Below are 8,145 nucleotides of genomic sequence, written 5' to 3' on the forward strand. Positions count from 1 at the left end.
TTTAAAAAAGGTTATATGCTAGACTCTGTCTAATGTTGGGTGACATCTTGGAATACTTCCATAGTTTTAAAATTGTATGACTGAAGGAAAGAATGACTCCTGACGAAGTGAAGAAATTGTTGTAAATAAATTCCCAGATAAATTGAACATGAAGTAATAGCATTGTGCACATATTGTCTTTATTTTAAGTTTCCTTCTGGTTAAAAAAAAGAATAAACTCTAAATTGTTATATAGTTAAAATCGTGATGAGCCAGAGACCAGCAGATGGTACAGTGGTTACATTGCTGGACCTCCACATGGTTGCGTGTGTTTACAGTCCTGAATTCAGTGGCTTGAAACTCATGCCAGGTGGGTGTGGGTGAGTGCCCAAGATTCTGGAAAGAGAAAAAAGGAGAAGAGATTACTGTGTGGCCATATCCCCTGGGGGAGTGATTTTTCACTTTCCCTTTCACTGTCTCTGTCTCTATTTCTTGGGTGAATGTGCACGCTTTAAAGTAAAAACCTCTAAGAAAAAAAAAAAACACATCATGACAGATCAATCATTGGTGTAGTGGTTAAGTATTATTTTTGTTTTGTTTTGTTTTTTAAGAATTATTTTATTTAACTTTATTTATTTAATTATTTTAATTTGACCAGAGAGGGACTCGGAATGTGGTCTGTCAAACGGGAGTCCAACACCTTAACTACTATGCCATCTGCTGCCCTCCCCCAACTCAGATTTCTTTTATTAACTTAATTTGGCACCTCCAGTACAAAGTACAAAAACTCCTGGTTCACCTCATAGTAGAGATTCTACCAGTGTCTGCCACCAAACTTCTTCATAGCCTTAACTCAAAGCTCTGTTGGTCTATACATTCTCTCCCAGGGATGACCAATAACAAAACACCTAACTGTGCTTTTCTCTGGAGTATTTACCAGCAAGATTAATTTATTTGTTAAGCCTCCTTAACAAGGAGCTGAGTGGAGAACCAGGGGATCAGGGATGTAAGCTCTGGTAGCCATTTTCTCAGAACCCTCCATTCCATATCCTGATTTTAACTTCTTAAGAAATAAATATGTATTAAAGATGCCTAGAAATATATTATCTCATTATTTTCAGCCTCATTATCTACCTTCCTCTGACTTCTTAGCTTTTCCTATTTGACATAATGAGATGGAAATTAATCCCAAACTAGTCACCTTTGTTTCTTCTTAGTTTTTGCCCATTAAAAGGTTTGAATTTTAATGAGGGTGCAATTCTTGACAAAATAGTGCTTCAGATTCACCCGTGAATTCTCTTACCTATAGTGCCACTCTATCCAATGCCCTGGAGATAAAAAAAGGATTCACTGTAAGTAGATATTTCGTAAAATTAGGGAACAAGAGTAGGAAAAAGTAGACTCTAATTCAGTGTCTCTTCAGTTTTAGTGTATATCAATCACTAGAAGAATTCTTTAAACACTGTAGATGTGTGGACATCATTTTTTATAAGGTTAAGAAATTTGCAAATTTGAATAAGCAGCTCATCAGTCTCAATGTAGATGCTCCATGGCTAAAGGTCAAGAATCATGGTTTTAAGGGGTGGAATTGCACTTAATTTGAATAGTCCAACAGGATTTTCTCAAAGAAATATTAACTTCTGACTAATGTAAAACTAGGTCGTGCAAATGCAGAAATTCTCCATCCTGTTTGTCTACATGTGACGATGATAGAATAAGAGAGAGTGTAGCACTAAAGACACATCCTCCCCATGCTTATTACTTCCCACCCAAATTGGAAATACTGATTATTTCTGCAAAACCTTACACCCTTAATAAGTCTAAAGAAGTAAAGGACAATTCCATGGCCAAATAAGTTTGGCAAACATTATATATTGTATTCTCCCACAGATTGACAACACATATTAACATATTAAGGGCTCTCTGATAAAGCTTGTTCCTTGGTGATCATATTATGGTTCTATCAGATTAGTTTAATTTAAAAATACATTTTTGAGAATATTTTCATTTAAGATATTCTCCCACTACTTAAATAAATGGGTTTGGTGACAGTAAGAGGAGTACAAATTGTATAGGCTCAGATTTCGTCGTATTTTTCATTGTCCCTTTACTGTTTAGTACTTAGTACAGAGTGATAAAGCAAAACCATATTTCCCAATAACTATTTGTTGAATAGATGAACGTATTACATCTGTGTATTGGTTGCATCATTACCTTGGACAGACAGAACCCATAGGTGACAGGAAGAAAGCAAAGGGACTTCTCTCTGTGACTGGGAATCAGGCATTGTTTGCTGGAACACTTCTGTGGATGAGAATCATGCTATTTTGCAAATTTCTTCTTCACTGAGAAGGATAATAGTCCTATTAAAATACAGTGAAAAATTCATGTAAACAAAACTTTTATGATGGTTTACCACTAGGAATGATATTTGGGAAATCATCGACAATATGGTGTCAAAGACTGAAATCTTGCAACTCATAGAGTGGTAAAATTGTAAGCCATAGACGTTATGTGTGGGCATTGCATTAACCCCTGGTCAAGTACTCACATGGACTAATAAACAGACGCTTCATAATTCCAAGCAAAGAATGCAATGATTATAAAATAAATACCCTAGAAACTAATGCTAGACCAGACTCATTTCCTTTAGAGGCAATGTTTACTGTACTAGAAAATCTGGGGAATTTTCAACTATAGAATTATTATAACTTGAGTTTGAAAAGGTATTTGACTATTTCCCATCTTTATGTTTAAAGACAAAATGAAAATAGAGTCAAAGGAAGAACAGGCTTTTTTAGAAAATTTGTAGAGGTACATGAATCTGAATGAACCCTGGAATAGAATCTAAAACTTGGTTCATTTCTAATGACCACATGGTTATTTACTATTTCTACATTTAAACCTTTAAAAAGCTGCTATAGCTTTGTCTCCTTCCCATCTTTCTTCTTCACTTCTCCCTTTAGTCCCTCATCCTGTTCCTTTTAATTCTTCCAGTCACATTCCTGTGTAACCCTGTTTGGAATTACCTCTCTTCAGTTCTTCTCAGTTTGCTCACATTTGTTAAATATGGAATGGAAAGAATAAGATTTGCTCTCTTATATGCTGAAAATTAGAGCCTTTCAAAGAGATTATAAGACAAGTTCTGTAATTTGGGAAAAAAGTTTAATAATACATTCAATTGCTGTTAAATTAGCCAAATAAAGTGAAGCATGCAAGTGTGTGTGTGTGTGTGCGCATAAGCACAGGGGGTTTTCATGATAGTTAACCATTCAATTATTTGAACTAGAGTAAATATATAAAAATGTATCAGCATATCAATTTTCACAAATATGTTTGCACACAGAATCCTATTCCCTTCCCCTCTATGAGCAGAGTTAATTACTCATATGTGATTTCTAGTTGAAGAAAGCCTAATTTACCAGAAAGTTGGATATTGCTGGTATGGGAATTCTATTCTTATACCTCTAATGCATCTGAACATCCATTTTTAATCTTTCATATCTTTTGCATGTAAACTTTTAAAAAGTAATTTATAAATTTACTTATTTAATGAAGATGTTTTAAAAATTTTAAAAGACAGCTAAGAATCACCATAGCTAAAGTCAAAATGTACACTCAATTCATTCATGCCTTACTGTGTCACTTCTCAGAAAACATTTGACATCCTGACATCAGATATTCAGTCCTACAACACACTGGCAAGACTTGAAATCTGGCTCCAACACTTATTAAACATGATTCAAAATGATTAACCTTTCTGTGTCTTTTGTTTTTATTTTTTCATTTAGAAATGAGTAAAGAGGTCCTACATCATAAGGTTATTTTATTGTTTTTTATAAAGACAAATAATGTAAAGGGCTTAGAAAAGTGCCTGGATTACAGGAAAATGAATTATTGAGAACTATTACTAACATTATGACTGTCATGATTATTATTCTCCACTTACACCCAATGATGTGGTGAGATGTTTTTCTCACATTTCTCACTTCAGGACACCTGGAGTCTGAAACCAGTATCAACTCTATAAACTACCCTAGGTAGATTATTCCTGATTCAGAATAAAATCTGGGGATCAGATGGTGGCACAGAGGTAAAAGGTAATGTTCTGCAAGGCAGTCCCTCGTGGAAAAACTCCCGACTCAAGTCTGGAGATGTCCCCAAGAACACCAGGCACATGTGTGCTCATGATTCAAGGCTGGCTGAAGGATGTGGCATTGAGACACTGTGGAACTTTCTCTTTATCCCACTCAAAGAAGAAATAAATAATAAAGAAATCTTAAAAAAAAAGCGAAGAAATTATACTAGGACAGAACTAAGTAGAAAAGAATTGAGAATTTGAGAAAAAGAAAGTTAGTTCCAAAGATATTGCTTATTCCATAAACTTTTTTTTTAACTATTCATTTGCTAAGTAGAAAAGGGTAATGTAATTTTTTTTCCAGCTAATTTAGTCTTTAATTGAATGAATGGTATTGGAAGTCAAGGATTATAAATCTTTGGACAGCACAGTATGCTGGGGAAGAAATAAAGAAATAGAGTTTAGAACTAGCAGATAAATTTGACTTTTGAAGGCATGTGTCTGTTTGGTATATATATATATATATTTAAAAACATTTGTTTCATTTATTTTTAAATGAATTTTTTATTTTGGAGTAATTTTGGTTTACAGAAAATTTGCAAAGTATAGAGTTTCCACATACCTGTCACCCTGCTTTTCCTAATACTAGCTTAACCATGGTACTTTGTGACAACTAAGAAGTTGGCTGCCCAGTACTATTAGCTAAACTGAAGATTCATTCATATTTCACCAGTTTTTCCATTAATGTCCTCTTTCCGTTTCTAAGATCTGATGTAGGAAACAACATTACATTTAGACAGTGTCTTACTCTTCAGGTCTGTAACAGCTTCTTCATCTTTGTTTTTTTTTTTTTTTTTTTTAAGAGTTTACTAATGTATTTCCAGAGAAAGAGAGACACTCTTAACAAAGTCTTCGTGCTGTGATCCCCCTGCTCCCAGCTCTGCAGCCAGCCAGGATCATGGATGTGACTGGCATGTTTGAATACTTCTGGGACACAAACCCAGAACCTTCCTATGTGGTCTGCCTACCCCACTATGGCCTGGCCTTCTTGTTTTTCATGACTTTCAAAGTTTTGAAGAATACTCTTAAGACATTTTTTAGATTTCATTCACTATTGTTTACCTGATATTCTTCATGACTAGACTGGCAGAATGGGTTTGAAGGAAGGACACCATAGGAATGACATGCTGTCCTCATTGCGTTATCAGGTGACATGACATCGACTTGACATCACTGCTGATGTGAAACTTGTCACTTGGTGAAGGTGATATAGTAGTTCCCTATTTCTGCTGAAATAAATTAACACAGATTTAGAGGCATAAAAACCGTGAATTTATTAACATGATAGTTCCATAGGTTTAAAGTACAACGTGAGCATCTCTGGTCTAAAATACAGCAAATTCTTTATCAACAATGATGATCCAATCAAGAGGTTTAAATACATGACTTAAAACTTTGTTTTTGTTCTATCTATGATGGTTTCTGATAAACTTCTTATTATGGCTTTTTAAATTGATAAATGGAATAACTTATGAGTAGCTGCTCTTTACATGCATTTTAAAATTATCTTGCATGGGGAAATGAACAATGCCACTTTTAAGAAAGACTTTTCAATAAAGATGTACCTTGGATAAATCCAGATGTAGGATTTACCATCAGAGAAGAGTGTCCTTAACTAAGAGTAAGGGTTTTAAATATTTATCTATGATTTCAGTATATACTAAATAATTATTTTCCTGAAAATATTCCATCTCAGAGTTCACTGTTTGCTGCAGAATGGAAGACAGAGAAAAATACAGAGCACTCATTAGTTTTGAACTTGGAAACAAACGTTATTGACTTATTCTTGGTTTGCAAAACTAATAGAGCTCATTTCCAACACTCAAATTATACTTGAGTGTGTGGGCAGTCCAATACAATGATGGCTCAGTACTGGGGCTAAAGTTTCCATTTGATTACACAGAGACAAATACTCGCTATTAAAAGCATAGCTTTTATATGGAATATCAGACCTAAAGGAGTACATTTTCTTTAAAAAGTTGGGGGGGGAGGGAAATGAGATCTATTGATCTCATTAAACATTCAGTGACTAATGAGTTTATAGTTTTGTAAAAAAAAAGACTGAGTCCCATTATTTTATTACTTTATTAATCCTGCTCCTTTAGAGAAGAATATGCCTAGCATAGGACCAGATTAAAAGTCTCAAGATATGTTAGGAGTCAGCTACCCAATTCAGGTGGATAGAGAAGGGCATTTAAGCTCCTGGTGTGCGGCTTCCAGTTATGTGAACTTGAACAAACTACCTTAGTAATCTGGGTCTCGGTTTAGGAATTCCTGATGTAGCTGGACAAAATTTGTGTTTTTCAAATTTTTACAACACTCTTCGTCAGACAGTCCCTTTCTGGGAAGTGAACCCTTTCCTGGAAAGCCCCAGATTGAACACACATGGTCAAACAGAGCAGACTATAAGCATTATTTTCCAGACAGCCTTGGAAGCCCTTTCTGAAAACCAGGGCATCCACAAAACAGTTTTAAAACCACTGGAAAAAAAATCATCTAACAGCACTTTTAGCTAAAGAATTTGATCCCCTGTCATCTAGGCCAGCAGTTCTCGCCACAGAGTTGTGACTTTCTGCTGTGTCACTTGTGTTACTACTCATGTGTGTCAGCAAAAGGAAACCTAGTTGTTGAATCTACTTCATGATCTCAGTGATTAATGTGACAGATCAGTTTGCTCTTGCTCTTTATTCCGTTACCCCAAAACTTAGTGGCTTGGATTAGATAATTGTCATTCCTCACGATGCTGTGGATTAGCCACATAGTTAGCCTGGTCTGGCGCTGCATGGCTGATTTCTGCAGTGAGCCATGTGCCAAGGTTAAAAGCAGAGCCGTGAACATGGTGGACAAGGAAGAGCCACCACAGACAGCAGCATGGCTCACCCTGTTAATCCTTGTTCTGGGATAATGCAAGTTTTCCAGTGGCCCATCTCCTTCCTATTCCTTTTCTAGTTCCTGCCTTTCTCCATCTCCCCTTTCCTTCCATTTCATATTTTATGGAGCTTGGCGTAGGAAAAAACCTAGTACTCCACTGAAGAAAAATCAATTGCATTGTTTTGAGTAATCATAAGGTTCTATTTTAAGAGGCATGGAATAACTAAAAAAAAACTGACACACACTTCTTTCATTTAAGAAAGTCAGATTTTAGGGTTGGCAGGTGGTGTGGTGGTTGAAAGGGCACATGGCTGACTGTGCTTTGAGTACCTGACCTGGTAGGTGGCTTGCTTTCTCACTTTTTTTCTCTATCTCTCTCCTTTCTCTATCTCACTCTGTCCCTCTCTGGTCAAATTAATATAAATAAATACATAAAGTTAAATAAAATACATATTTTTAAAAGCTCAATTTAATCTATGAAGTCTAATCCTAGAAGTAGATATAATTATCATTTCCTAATAAATTCAGAAAAAATTATAAACAATATAAATATATATTGAAGAAGTGTATGTATGTGTGTGTTTGGGTGTATTATACATATGTGGAACTAACATTTATTCTGCAAGATAATTTGTAGGTCTGGTGAAAAACCTTAAACACATACACACACAAAATGAAAAATGTGTGTATAAATAAAATTTTTTATATATATATATGAAATATATATCATGCTATATATCTTTATAAACACACACATGTCTAAGATTTTCATCCAAACAATGAAGACATTCCTTGAATATGACCTTGTGGAATAAAAGGAGGCTTCACTTTGCATATGCAGAAACCTGAGCCTTCTTTTTCACCCTACTTCTGAACAAGGCAGCTGTAAAAGCTACACTTTACCTAGCTAAATTCTCCAATATAGAAGACAATGAATAGTAATCTGTTAAGCTCTTTTCTCTATTAAAAATCCACTTTTCCCCAAAATCAAACTTTTAAGAATTTACTTTTATTGCTTTAGTCTTAAAAGAAGAGACATATACTTCATATTCTTGTCTTTTTTTGAGTTCTGAGACAGGAAAAATAAAATGAGCACCTACAGTTGCTATTTTGTTACATAATAGAATTAGGGCAGAATGCATATCTAAAATATATTT

The 8,145-nt window shown here is 34.8% G+C and overlaps 1 long non-coding RNA gene across 2 annotated transcripts; it reads right to left on the reverse strand.

Annotated features, from left to right (window-relative positions):
• Nucleotides 1-302: 302 nt before the first annotated feature.
• Nucleotides 303-5,334, reverse strand: LOC102492439 (uncharacterized). Of its 2 annotated transcripts, none has more exons than XR_337437.1 (4): nucleotides 5,180-5,334; nucleotides 2,194-2,283; nucleotides 1,283-1,307; nucleotides 303-375 (listed from the first exon to the last, which is right to left on the reverse strand). It is a non-coding gene; the product is annotated as an uncharacterized LOC102492439 (long non-coding RNA). The 2 variants fall into 2 exon arrangements; XR_337438.2 differs by having other exon boundaries at nucleotides 2,194-2,342; nucleotides 5,180-5,207.
• Nucleotides 5,335-8,145: the final 2,811 nt, after the last annotated feature.

This window comes from Tupaia chinensis, unplaced genomic scaffold (assembly GCF_000334495.1).
Source record: "Tupaia chinensis unplaced genomic scaffold, TupChi_1.0 Scaffold145916_1, whole genome shotgun sequence".
Lineage (NCBI taxonomy): Eukaryota > Metazoa > Chordata > Mammalia > Scandentia > Tupaiidae > Tupaia > Tupaia belangeri.